A 14,431-nucleotide genomic window follows, 5' to 3' on the forward strand; every position below is an offset into this window, starting at 1 on the left:
AGCTGGAAGACCTAGGGCAATCCTTGTCTATGTTGGTAATTTCCTTCTTAGGCAAGAAATTATGGACAAGGCAAAGCCGGAGTCTAGGCGCACATTTGACAGTGTTATATTCTTTGCCCATCTGGACTTTTGCCACGTTACTGTGGAAAGAAGGTGGAGGCTAAGGCAGTTGATTGCTCCTTTTCAGAGTCTTGGGTGTGAGGCCTACTTATTGTATCCAGCGCGGCTTAAAGTTATAACCAAAGGGCAAGTCAGAATGTTTTTCTCCGAAGTTAAGGCCCAACAATATTTGGCAGAGTTGAAGGAGCAGAAGGGGAAATAAGAGAGGGGCCTTGGCTGGGAATATGTATAGTTAGAGGGGATCTTCCTTTCTAGATATATGAGATTTAGGTGGTACAAAGGGACACAAAGGGTGGAAACAATAGGAAAGGGGGGGTGCCACTAGCTACAGTCTAAGCTGTCACACATAGGTCATGAGTTACCTATTTGCCTGTAAGGGGGGTAGGGGGAGACTGGGGGGAGGGCTTATAGGCTTGAGGGGGGTTGTGGGAGGTTCGGGGCTTCATATGGTATAGCACAGCACGGCATCTGAGATGGTTGGGTGGACACATGGGGTGTAGCAATAATGGGGTAAGAAGGAGTTCAGAATGGGGGAATAGGAAATTGTGTATTGATTCATTGGTTAATTGGATGGGACAGGTATTTGATGTGTTTTAATCAGTGTACGGATTGCTTCTATTAATGTGTGTGGACTGAATGATCATCTGAAAAGGCAACGAGTCACGGCCAGTTTGAGATCAATGCGACTGGATTTCGTTTGCCTACAGGAGACGAATGTAGAGGGGACAAGGGGCTATTTACTGGAGCAGCTGTTTTTTTTTTACTTGCTCATACGAAACAGGGGGCTAAGACTTGAGGGGTTGCTAAACTGTCTAAAAGAAATGATGTTATAGTCAAAAGAAAGAAGGAAGATCAATGGGGTAGATGGGTCCTTCTGGAATGCATAATAAATGATGAAGTGGTTACTATTAGATCAATATATGGATCTACTGAGGATGATCCAGATATATTTGAGTTTTTTAGATCTAGAGCTAGCTTTCTGGCCTGAGCTAGTTATCCTATGTGGATATTTTAATATAAATGGTGTAGGGGGGCTAGGTACGGAAGTGGGACACCGCTATGTCGGTCCCAAAAAAAAAAACAGGTCGAGCAATAGTTAATCTCGCCCGGCACAACTCCTTAACAGATGTGTGGGCACGTTTGAAGCCCTTTGAGGCTGGTAGTACTTACTATTCTGCCCCAGATAAGGTCTGTGTCAGATTGGACTACTTTTTTTATATCAAATTCCTTATTGTCAAGAAGTCAGATTGTGAAACTGCCTCGGATTATCTCTGACCATAATCCACTCGTGTTAACATTAAAACTTACAAGAGCGGTGAGGCGGAAGCGGATATGGACTTTCGAAAGAAATTACTTAAGGATGACAGCTATCTTAAACATATGAATGATTGGATAGTAACCTCCTGGGAGATTAATAGAGGCAGCACTTCTTCAGGGGTAACCTGGGATGCTTTTAAGGCGGGCATCCGCGGGGAGACGCTAAGCTTTAGTTTATACAAACAAAAACAGGAGGTGTTAAGAGTAAAAAAGCTGGTTAAAACAGTTACTGACGCAGAGGAGGAATTGAATTTAGCAATTCTCTCCATGGCCCCCCTGGATCAGGTGCTCCTAAAAGTAGTATGCGCAAAGGCAGAGGCAGTGGAGAGCATTGCTAGTAAGGCGGCTGCTACTTTTTTAACAAAAAGGAGCAATGTCATGAATTGAGTGAGCGCATAGTGCATACTCTGGCGGTCCGTACAAGGCAGAAAGTGGCCTCAGGAGAAGTTAAGGAGATTTCAGATGGTAAGGGTGGTACAGTTATTGACCCTGATGGGATCCGAGAGGTTATTAGACAGTTCTACGCCAGGTTATATAGCGAGGATCAGCCATGGGACCTTACAGATATTCAAGGTTATCTCAGGGATATTTCTGCTCCTCTACTCTCTGAAGGGGATAGGGAGGCCCTTGATGAACCTTTGACTCCTGAAGAAATTTTCGCAGCATTGAATAGTCTTCCATCGGGTAAAGCCGCGGGACCTGATGAGATCCCCATTGAATTTTACAAAGCTTTTCAGGAGGTAATCCGTTTCGATCTGGTAGACACAGTACTACAGGCTCAATTAGGAAATTCCGTACCAAGCTCTTGGGCAGGCGCTGATATAGTGGTAATACTGAAAAAAGGTAAATCACCTCTAGAACCAGGGTCTTATCGACCTATAACTCTTATGAATTCGGACGCAAAAAATTTCTCTAAGGCAATGGCTCTTAGGCTCTGAAAGATCATAGGGGAATTGGTTAGTCCTACCCAACACGTTTTTATCCCAGGGAGGGGTACTACACAGCATATCCGTAAAGTCATCACCCTCTTTAATGCCATGGAAGTCTCAGGAGACCCTATGGCGGTCATGCTTCTAGATGCAGAAAAGGCATTTGATCAGGTCTCCTGGGACTAACTCTGGATGGCTTTAAGGTGGTGTGGTATTGGGGAGGGATTTATCAATGCTGTCCAGGTTCTTTATAGAGCTCCCACAACTCGACTTAGAGTTAATGGTGGTTACACGGCATCCTCGCAGATTAAGCGTGGCACTCGTCAAGGGTGCCCATGCTCGCTGCTTTTATTCGCAGTATATATTGACCCACTGATCCGCAAATTGGAAGCAAACGATAAGATGCCTCCGATAAAGGCCCAAGGTCAAGATTTTAAAACTCTGGCATACGCAGATGACGTGGCAATAGTGACCCCTTCACCTGTTAGCGTTATAGTCGAGGTGGAATCAGAAGCCGTGGTATTTGGTCAGGTTTCAGGCTATGCGTTAAATGGTCCTAAGACCCAGATAATTAAGAATAAGGGAGCAGTTTGTAATGACGTACGAGTTGTTGATTCTGCTGTATATTTAGGGATTAGTATCTCGGCAGAAGAGAACACACCACACAGACAGGTGAGAAATAACAGCAACAGGCAAAACAGAGAATACATAGAGGAAAGCACAGGTGACATATGTGAGAAGCGGAAAAATGTGAATGACACAGCTAAGAGAGAAAGAACTAGAGGAAAAGACAGGTGTGACAAAAAGACAGTCTAGAAAGAGAAGAAGAAGGGTGGTGTGATGTAAGTCAATTAATAAATACATGCGCATGACCTGATTTACATGGGCCACTACACTGTAAAGTCTTTGAGATAAGCAGGTCTCCTGGTCTCTCTGATACTCCTTCTCTGAGAGACTAGCCCACTGTTGTGTGCCTCATGCGTAGCTGAACACCGCACGTTACCACTGGAACGTACAGGAACTGAGCTCATCGTGAACTGAGGGTTTTGTACAGGATCCACAACAACTATTCTGCTTTTTTTCCACACTTGGCCATCATGTGTTTTGACAGCATTCTTGAAGCACCTGACCACTTCTAATCTCCCTGTGAACTTAGACCAATCAGCACACCCTTTGGGAGCTCTAAATTTCACAAAATCTCCTACTTCCAATCTTACTTCCTTTACGTTCTTATCTTAATCAAACAAATCTTTCCTCCTGACCTGTGCTGAAATCTCTTTTTCCCTCCACTTTCCCAGTGATATTGTCCACACAGCCTTTGTTCCAATGCATCCAGCCTGGACACATTGTGGTAGAAGGGACTCTCCCTTTAAACAACTCAAAGGGGAATTTGACAGTACTTGAATGTGGTGCCAAATGATAGCCAGATAATCTATTGAACAGTTCAGTTTTCCAATCAGAACCATTCACTCTCTCTAACTATATGCCTTCTTTTAAAGTTTTGATGACTCTTTCAATTGCACCATTAGTTTTTGGATGGTTTAAACTGAAGTTTTGTGTGTTACCCAACAACTCTTAAGAAACAATTCTCTCTCTTTTGAGCAAAACTGTACCCCATTATCTGTTAGAAGAAATCGTGGAAAACTCTCACATCTAAATATGTTCTCCAAAAATGTTATGATGGCCCCAGAAGATATGTCTTGCACACGTGACAATTCAACCTATCTAGAGTATAAGTCCGTCAGTACTAGAACATATAGTGTTGCACGCTCGCCTCATACAGTGCCCAAAATGTCCATTGCCACACCCTCCCAGGGATATTTAGGTAAATCTCTATACACCATGAAAGTGCAACTAGTTTTTAACTCCTTGTCCGAATTAATACATTCAACACAATCCCTTACCATATGCTTTACGTCATTATCTAGACCAGGCCACCAAAAATCTCTCCTGAGCCTACTCTTAGCTTTCACTATGCCCATGTGACCCTCATGAGCCATCTGTAAAACTCTATGCCTCAACTTATTAGGAGGAATGAGCCTTGTGCCTCTCAGAAGGAATCCTTTGTCTATTGCTAAATTATGTAAAATCTTGCTCCAGTGGTCCTTGCACACACCTAAAACCTAAAATGTTGAGTTTGCCAGAGCCTAGTGCTTGCATTACACAGTTCAGTTTAACATCAAGTTGAAGTTCAGCTAACCACTCACACTCGTTAATGATGCCTTCTGTGACTTCACATACCCTCACCTCTTCTTACTCATCCTGTTCTTCTTTTCTGTATGTCTCCAACTTATCAGCATTCACCATTCTAAATTAGCAATCTGCTGAGAAATTATTTACTCCCGGGACATACTATATGTTGAAACAATACTCTTGTAAGTTTACCACCCATCTCCTAAAGCGTGAAGAAATAGCATCAAGACCATTTTTTTTTCAAACACTTCAACTAGTGGCTTATGATCCGTCTGAACTGTGAATTTGATTCCCCACAGGAATTGTCTAAATCTGTTAATGGCCCAGTGGACAGCAAGGGATTCCCTTTTGATGATCGAATAGTTGTATTCAGCATCTCTAAGACAGCGTGACACACATACAATTAATTCTTCCATCTCACCTCTGTCTTGAATCAAATCGGCTCCCAAACCCTTCACACTTGAGTCACACACCACTTTGGTGTAATTCAGAGGATCATATACCTGTAGTGAAGGTGCATTGTTCAGTTCTTGTTTCATATTATCGAACTCCACTTTGCATGAACTATCCCATATAAAATCTGTTTTCTTTTTCAAGAGTTTCCACATGTTGTATGATTTAGAAGCAAAATCCTGGATAAACCTACTGTAGCATTCCACCATGCCCAGAAAATAAGAGAGCTCTTCCTTAGTTTGAGGTTCTTGTAGGGACTTGATAGTATCAACCAGTTCTCTTCTGGGTATGACTCCAGCAACTGAGATTAGATAACCAACTGCCCTTACTTGACTCACACCAAACCTGTATTTCTCAGCCTTAAGGGTCAGCATCTTGTAATCTGCTGAGCACCTCTCTTACATGCCGATCATGTTCTGAATTTTCAGCACCATAAATCTGAATGTCATCCTGGTACCACTTCACTCCAGGCACTCCCTTCAGGAGCTTGCCCATTGTTCTTTGGGAAACAGCAGCTGCAGAAATGAGAGCAAAAGGCATTATTTTTAAACAAAAGATTCCAAACAGTGTAGTGAATGCCGTAAGGTCCTGAAAACTTTCATCCAATTCTATCTGGTGATAGGTCAAGACTAAATCAAGAGCACTGAATATTTTGCCCCTGAAACCGTGATAATTTCCTCAATGTTAGGAAGGGAAAAGTTGTCAGCTATCACCTCCTTATTCAATGCTCTAAGGTCTGCACAAAGGCGCATGTCTCTATTCCCTTTGCGTGTCACAACAATTGGGGCTAGCCATTCTGTTGCGTCCACTGCCTCAATGACTCCCCACTTACACAATCTTTCTTCAGCTACAGCAGATTGAATCTCTAATGGAATTCTTCTGACCTTGGCAACATTAGGTCTGGCAGCCTCCCTTAATCTGATTTTATGTTTGTACCCAACTAGCCTTCCCAAGTTATCCTGAAACAGGTTACTAAACTCCTTTACAAAACTGTTTGTCCCACTGTTGACTGTGTTCTCCCTTACTTGTGTAACTCTTTTGGGATGTAGACTCACACTTAAAGCCTTCTGATGAGCCCAACCCAACAAATCATCACCATGACAGGACACATATACTTTGCCTGTCGTAGATATTCTGTTAATGCTTAACTCAGCATCAAAATAACCTAGTATCTCAATTTTGAACCTCTATAACCACCGTTCTGTATATCGAAGACCTCAACTTCTGCTCACCAGCAAAATGTTTCTCAAAGGACTCTTTAGAAATGATGGTGAGCACAAATCAAACTTCAAAGATATTCTGCGCCCATTCACGTCCACTACTTCAGTCAGAAACAAATTGTTTGCCTCAACAACCTGTAGAACTATTTCCTGACAAACCTCCGAGTTCGTTTTTCCCTAATTTCCTGTTTCTATTTCTGCAAACTCTGCTGAAGTGCCCCTTGATTCCACACAAATTGCGCACTTGAGATAGTGCAGGATAGGATTTGTCATTAGCTCTGTGTCCCCCATAGCCACACCTGAAACACACACCTTTGGAATTAGCTCCCAACTTCTTCTGTAATCTAACTTCTGGTATAGTTTTCAAGACAGATTTTTTAACTTGAACCTCACTCACACCTGCAATACCTTAATTCTCCCTCATCTTAGAGTTTTTATCAACTCCATGTTCACTAACAGACTTCAACATGTGCTCCACCCGTTTTGCAACCTCCTCCAAAAGTGGTTCGTCCTTCATCCAAAGTTCCTCACGGACTTTGTCATTATTGTAATGTAACACAAATTGATCTCTAATCCTTTCTTCTGTTGAGCCACCAAACTTAGAATTAGGGGATAACTTTCTTAAACTAGTAATATACTCCGCCACTGATTCATCTTGACCTTGCACTCGTCTGCCAAAATGATACCTCTCTAAAATCGTACTAATATGGGGTAGATAATGACAATCTAATTTGGCTAATGCGATCTCAAATTCATTCAAGTCCCATGCTTCTACATGAGGAAGTTCTGGCAAATCTTCTAGCACTTCCTGTCCTTCCGCACCGAAGCAATGCAGTAATAAAGCATGATTCCTTTCAGCACTCAGGTTAGTACCCCACACCCATTGCATAGTTTAAAAAAGTCTTCTTCCACTTTGACCTTTTGGTGATCGGCTACCCAGGCATTGGCAAGAAGAAAGGAACCGTTGTAACGTTCTGCATATTACCTGCAGTACTATCAATATTTCCTAATACCCCAAGGTTGAAGTGAATGACGTTTGTAAAATCCTAGCGTGTTTCAGTGAGCCTGAAAAACTGTGTTTGCCCCTTTTTTCTCCCCCATAACAAATGATTACAAACACAAGGCCCACTAAACACTTCATCAACAACAACAAACAATAATAATAATTCATAGATTAAATGATTGAAAGAATTCAGTAAAATGTATCCAAGAGAAGAAAGAAAAAAAAAACAGCAAAACAGAATGACAGTTTAAATGTACTAGTTCATGTGACCAACTAGAGCAAGTTAGTACATGACTATTTCCTCTAGAACGCTCGATGGAGCACAGTACTTGTTCTGAGTACTGTTCCAGACACTTATAACTGAAATTGACCCAAATTGCCAAGTGGAGGGCAAGGGTATATTCCACTGATTATTGTAATTATACTTAATCAAGGGGGGGAAGGGACGCTCCCCTTGACTCACCAACTGCTTGTTCTCATAGAAATCGGCTCTTAAACACCAAACAAACAAAGGGCGAAGAGATGTTCCTCAGCTTAAGCACAACCCTCCAGCACCACCAGGGGGCGAAGAGACATTCCCCTGTACTTGTCGACAGCTTGTAATCCAGGAAGTGGAAGCTCCCATCCACTCCCTACCACGACCCTTGAACATAGAAGTCGCCATAGACCTCTGAGTGCCAACGATCCATGGCAGCAAACTGTGAGGAGGAAGGAAAATCGTCTTGAAGCACTTGCGCAGCAAAGTTACGCTCAACAGTAACCGCTGAGAGCGTTGTGTAGCCCAAAGCTGTAAGCACGCTGTGATCAAAATGTGGCTGCTTAACGCACATCACCACTACAACAAGGATCTCTTTCTGCTTGGCAGATACCAATGTATCTCTCCTCACACCTCAAGCACATCAGAACTGCTGCTGACAACCACTCGATTCCACAGTATGCCTCAAAGGTCGCCGGTTGACCTCCCGCGACCTCCGTCTTGTTGGGGTGTTATCTCTCCCCCTTAACCCCTCCTGTATCGCCAAAATGTGGTGTTGTGTATACGAAAGACACCAGAAAGCAGGTACGTGCATTCTTTATTAACACCCCATCCAAGACTCAGAACAAATCCAACTGTTCCACCGAAACTCCGTAACTGTCACACTCCCCGTGCGCTGGCCCTCTCTCTGTGACCTAGGAACATTCCATATGGTCACGGAGAAACAGACAACTGGGCAAGAGTGGCGCAAACCACTATGCCACAGATGGACTCGTGAAAAAGATACATTTGCGAGAAAGGGGTGATAGGTGAGAGAGGTGAGACAGAAAGTTCAATGAGAGAGTGTGAAAGTAGGAAACAGCAGTAGGAGTAGTAATAAAGAAAGACTCAAAAAAAGTCATAGCGGGAGCGATAGGGTGGCACACTGGATGGGAAAAAGAGCAGAGATTTGGGGAAACGAGGAATGGACAATAATGCGAGGTTTTCATGGGTAGCAGTTGTGACCCTGAATTACTCTTTGCAACCCCTGGCACTACTTTTGTGATACCCCTGAGCTCAGAAATGACACGATTAGTGCCAAGAACAGAGGGATAATCACCCTCAAAGGTAAACATTTCAGCGTGGCAAGGTAAATGCTTTAAAATGTATGTTGGGTCAATTTGTGCATATGAGAGTGCATTTGTGTGACATACAGCATGTGTGTGTGTTATGTCATAGAGCTAGAATGTTTATTTATGCTTGAGAGATCAGTTGGAGTGAGCAGGATGAGCAGCAGGAGGCTGCTCCTGGTGGGGCATTGATGTTACATCTACATTACATCTGTAACCTGTAACAGAGACTTTTATCTTCTTATAAATGTCATCATAAAACCTAAGTTACCTGCCTACAAAGGATCTCTCTTTGATTGCAACAGTAACATAAATCACTTTACACATTTAGATTAGGGAATTTGGCTCAAGTATTCACTTTTTTTCCTGTCTCTTTGGGTACGCTCTGTCTGTATATTTTGGCAGGCAAATAAAAAGGAGAGCCCTCTGCTTTCTCAGCTCCCACATCTTCTCGCTGACTCCCCTTCCGATTCCCAGTCTGCCCAAGTACCCAAGCACGGAGGTACATGGTTGAGTGCAGCGTATGACTGGTGGCCCGCTGGCTTCTCCCTGTCTTCAGTGTGAACTCCTCTTTTCACTGCTACAATACAAGCTACTGTGGTCCTTATGGTCTTGCTTCAGTCCAAATCCTTTCAAAGTCCAACACCACCAGTTCTCTTCTCGTCGTCTACCCTCCTGGGGTCTTGAATAGTGTCCTCTCTTCTGATTGGTCCTTAAGCATGGTTACCTTCCCAGGCCTAAGGTCACCGCTGCCCGTATCCGCTACCTCTGAGGTTTCCTTATAGGGGTAGAGTTCCCAAGGGGCCAGTAATATCAACAAAAGCACTTTTGGTGAAACATAGGAGGTGGGGGTAGGGCCAAAGGACAGAGGTGTCTACACCGTCCTCCCTGTCACAAAGGTGTTTTCCCGGATTGGCAGGTATGGATTCCCCTGTATAGGAAACTCTACCAAATGTATGAAATAGTACACCCCAAGACAGCACTACCCAAAAAAGGACTTCTGAGAGTCAACATCTATTTGATGTCCAGGATTTTGAGCAATGGTTGCAGGAACATAATAATAGCTATTCAAATGGAAATGGGAGTGCAGAGGTGATTCAGGGTACAATAAAATTAGCTGTAAGGGTAGACTTGATAGATGTAGTTAAATTGAAAACTGAATTGGATGAAATAATAACTGGAAGTCGAATAGATACCTAGCAACAGAATTAATTGTTATTAATGATTAATGATGCCACTAGGAGAGTGAGACAGTCTCATGAGAAATTATCTTATTTGGAGCACATTAGACAACTAGGAAGAAATATGGGTGAAAAGAAAGAGTTCTAAAAGAACAATGGGAGAACCTCCGCCTTTGGGAGAAATGGGAATGGGTGTCAAGGCTTTCCCTCTGCGTGAAGTACAGAGTAGAGGTTATGTGCATGGACCTTGGAGTAGAGGTGACCTTTCAGCTTTTACCAATGATTTCCCGAGACTGAGAGAAAAGCCTATAGAGTGGTACAAACAGGGTTGATCAATTTGTGAAATTTCTAAGGTGTTTTGAATCGATCTGAATATGTTGATCGAAATTGTAGCCCCTAGTGATCTGTGGTCAGCATCAAAAATCGCAATAGAATGGCCTGAAGGTGAGCCTGAGAGAGATGCAGTGACACATGAACCGCCACCGATAGTGATGAAGGAATATGAGCAGGTAATTACTTGGTTGAAACTAAAGTGCCACTGCAGCATATTGATTGGGTAAAGATTGACAGGATGATTTAAGGACCTAAAGAGACGATTAGTGCATTTTATGAAAGGTTGCTGCAGGCTTTCAAACAGTATAGTGAGATGGACCCCCTAGAATCCAAGGACATGGGACAGTTTGTGTCCCGATTTGTGACTGGGCTGAGACCCGAAATTGGTATGATGATACAACATTTGATTTGTTGGCAGAATAGGTCTGCCGATGAAATTCATTGCTATGCGAAGTATTGTTGTGATGAAATTGAGATGAAGTGCAAAAAGTTGAAGGAGAAGTTCATGGTAGCATAGATGAAGGCTGCTGATGTGATAAAGGACAGCCTCATGTAGGGAATACTGTCCCTATGCAAGGAGTCTACCAGTCTGGGACTACGATGCAACAACATGGAGGATTTCAGGGAGAAGGAAGGGGAAGAGGTGTTCCTATAGATCCCATGACTGGAGTTGATGTTGCCACTTTAAAAAAAGTCAAACCCATGTTACTATTTTAATAAGTTGGGGCATTGGAAGTGCAAATGTTCCTTTAATCCAGTAAATAAAGAACAGAATGGAGAGTATAATCAACCCCAGGGTAATGTTGTGCAACCCCAGAATGTGCCCAGATTGAGATTTCAAAATTAGGCTCGTTCCCATGGTCCTATGATGCAAGCACCACAGCCCCCGATGCCACAGCAAACGGTAAATAGTTCCCGATTTAATTGGAACACAGAAGTGAATGGGAATTTGAACATGTTCCATCATAACAGCCCATGCCAACAGTTTCCTGTATTTGACACACCTAATGAGTTTGTCTCAGATCAGTCCTTATGATTGTGCCTGAGAGGGGAGGAGGACTGTATGTTTGGTGCAGTCTTAGAAATAGACCAGAGTGGACCATACATTGATGCTGATGTAGATGGCCACAATGTCACTCTCCTGATTGACACTGGTGCTTCCCACTCTACTGTGAGAACAGCAGAGGTTCTGAACCTATCCTTCTAGGTAAAAACAATCCAAGTTGTAGGAGTTGCAAATAAATGATTGCCAAACCCCCTTACTGAAGAAGTGTCTGTGAAGATAGGGACATTTAAAGATAATCATCAATTTGTGGTGTGCGATTCTAGTCCTGTGTGCATGTTAGGACGGTATTTGCTGTGCAAGTTTAATTGCGCCATCTATTGCACACCAAATGGCAGTAAGTTTCAGACAAATGGTGAGGGCATGGTCTTTGAACTAGAAAGTCAGAACTTGTGAATCTCACTGTTACTCATGTTGACAGTGGAAGACATACCATTAGATCTTAGACATACAGTGAGCGCCCTAGTTCGTGATTTTTCTGGAAAGGACACCGTACTCATCAGAGGGGTTGAGCCAGTTTGTATTCAAGCTAAGCCAAATGCCGAATACCCGAGAACACCACAGTATAACCTGACTTCAGAGACAGTTGCTAGAATTACCTCTGTGATTGAGACTATGATTGAGCAAAGCATTTTGAAAGAGTTACTGGGGAGTCCATGTAACTCACCCATTATGGCTTTGCTGATGGCGAGCAGTAAGTACCGCATAGTGCAGGATCTCCAGAAAATAAGTAACATAGTGGTTTCTTGTTGTCTCATGGTACTGAATCCATCTGTGATATTTTTTCAGATTCCATGTGAGGCTAAATCGTTCACTGTCATTGATCTTTGTCAAGCCTTCATTTCTGTTCCCCTCCATGAGAAAAGCCAATTCTTTTTCACTTTCCAGCTGGGGAATCATAAACTAACTTGGTGCCGTGTCCCACAAGGGTATATGGAGAGTCCTTCCATTTTCAACCAGATCTTGAAGAAGAATGTGGAGTCTTTAGTGATGCCATTTGGCTGAGAATGGACATACATTGTCCCCAAGCATGTTGCAGTACTGTATTACAGAAGTCCTCTACTTAGGATATCACATTGTGAAGCGTGCGAGAAAGGTGTCACAAGAACGAATCTTGGAGATCATGCAAATGAATCAGCCTTGCATGCAGAAAGAAGTCAGGATGTTTCTGGGAATGGTGGGCTTCTGTCGCCAGTGGATACCCAACTTTTCCCTAATGGCCAAGCCTCTACAGAGGTTACCACACAAAGATGTGTCCAATCTAGTGCCCTGGTACAATAACTGCTTGAACGTATTCCTGGAGCTGACAGAAAGCCTTTGTTGCGCTCCCACATTAGGAGTGCCAGATTATCACAAAGCGTTTTCGTTCTTTTGTAGTGAACAAGAAGGTTGTGCACTCTCAGTATTGACACAGAATCATGGAAGTGCCGGTAGACCAGTTGCCTATTTTGCATCTAATCTGGATGTAGTAGCATCCATTAGATGTCTCAAATCCATTGCTGCAACAGGTGTCAGCATAGAGAGGAGAGATGCAAGAGTATCATAATCGGTCACCTTTTGACTGTCTATGTACCCTACTCAGTTGAGACATGAGCAGACAATTTTGGCATCTGAGAACGTTACCCTGAAAATATGTTCGGTCCTGAAGCCTGCTATGTTGCTTCCTTTACCTGATTGTGATGCGGATGAGATCAAAGTGGAGCATGACTGTTTCGATGTCACTGAACTATGCACCTATCCCCGTCCCAACATTTCTGATGAGCCATTGCCTGAATCTGATTACACCATGTTTGTGAATTGCTCTTGTCTCAGGGACGATTAGGGAAACCAGAGGGCTGCTTATGCTGTCTGTAGTGTTACAGGAGTAGTGGAAACTGCCTGGCTTCAAGGAGTTATCTCCATGCCAGTGGCAGAATTGATTGTCTTACCAGAGCATGATGTATTTCAGACCAGCTTAAAGTGACAATTTACAATGATAGCCAGTATGGGTTCGCTGTAGTTCACGGCTTTGGACAGTTATGGTCTCAGAAGGAATTTATGATCTCATCAGGGTCCCAGATCCGCAATGGAGAAAACGTGAGAAAACTGTTAGAAGCCCTGCAGATGCCAGCACAAGTTGCTGTCGTTAAGTGCTCTGCACATTCTAAAGGAATCAATTTTGTGACAATTGGAAATTGATATGTCGTAGAGGTAGCGCATTACTATGCACTAAACGTTTGCCCTTTTAATGGTGAATACACAAATGAGGGAACAGATTAAACCAATTTCAGCCTTTTGATGACAATTGCTGACACATAGGAGGCAGTGAAGAGGTTGCAAGACTAAAGGCCATATGTATCAAAGGGTTTTACCCATTCTGTGTCTATGGGAAAATGTGTTCATACATATGGCCCTAAGTTCCTGCGGATGAACAAGGTTGGATCAGAGCAGGATGTGTAAAACAAGATGATGACATTTGGGTTTCAGGAGATGGAAGACCAGTGCTGCCTAATAGTTTGTTGTCATCGATGATGAGGTACTATCATGGGTCGATACATGTAGGAAGAGATTCCATGATTAGGTTGTCTAGGCAAACATGGTTTAACCAAAGTTTTGAGCGATGGCTAAGGTATTACCGATGCGTGATTTGTCAGTAAATGAATGTGGAAAAGTGAACTTTAGTTACACTGAGTCACATAGGGAGATCTGGAGGTCTTTTCAACTAAATGCCGTTGGATTTCATTGTGATGCCAGCATGTAATGGATTGAGGTACATTTTAGTAGTGGTATACATCTTTTCATGTTGGGCGGAAGCCTACCCGACTAGAAGATGTGATAGCCTAACTGTAGCTAAAATACTATTGAGGGAACTCATTCCAAGATTCAGATTTTCAACCTCTTCAGAGTCAGACAGATGAATTCATTTTAAGAATGAGGTCCTGAGAATGCTCTGTGCCACATTAGACGTTGAGCAGAGATTACATTGCAGTTATTGGTCAGAAGATTCAGGTATTGTGGATCAAGTCAACAGCACTTTGAAATCCGGACTGGCTAAA

The sequence above is a fragment of the Triturus cristatus genome, chromosome 10, assembly GCF_964204655.1.
Source record: "Triturus cristatus chromosome 10, aTriCri1.1, whole genome shotgun sequence".
NCBI classification, from domain to species: Eukaryota; Metazoa; Chordata; class Amphibia; order Caudata; family Salamandridae; genus Triturus; species Triturus cristatus.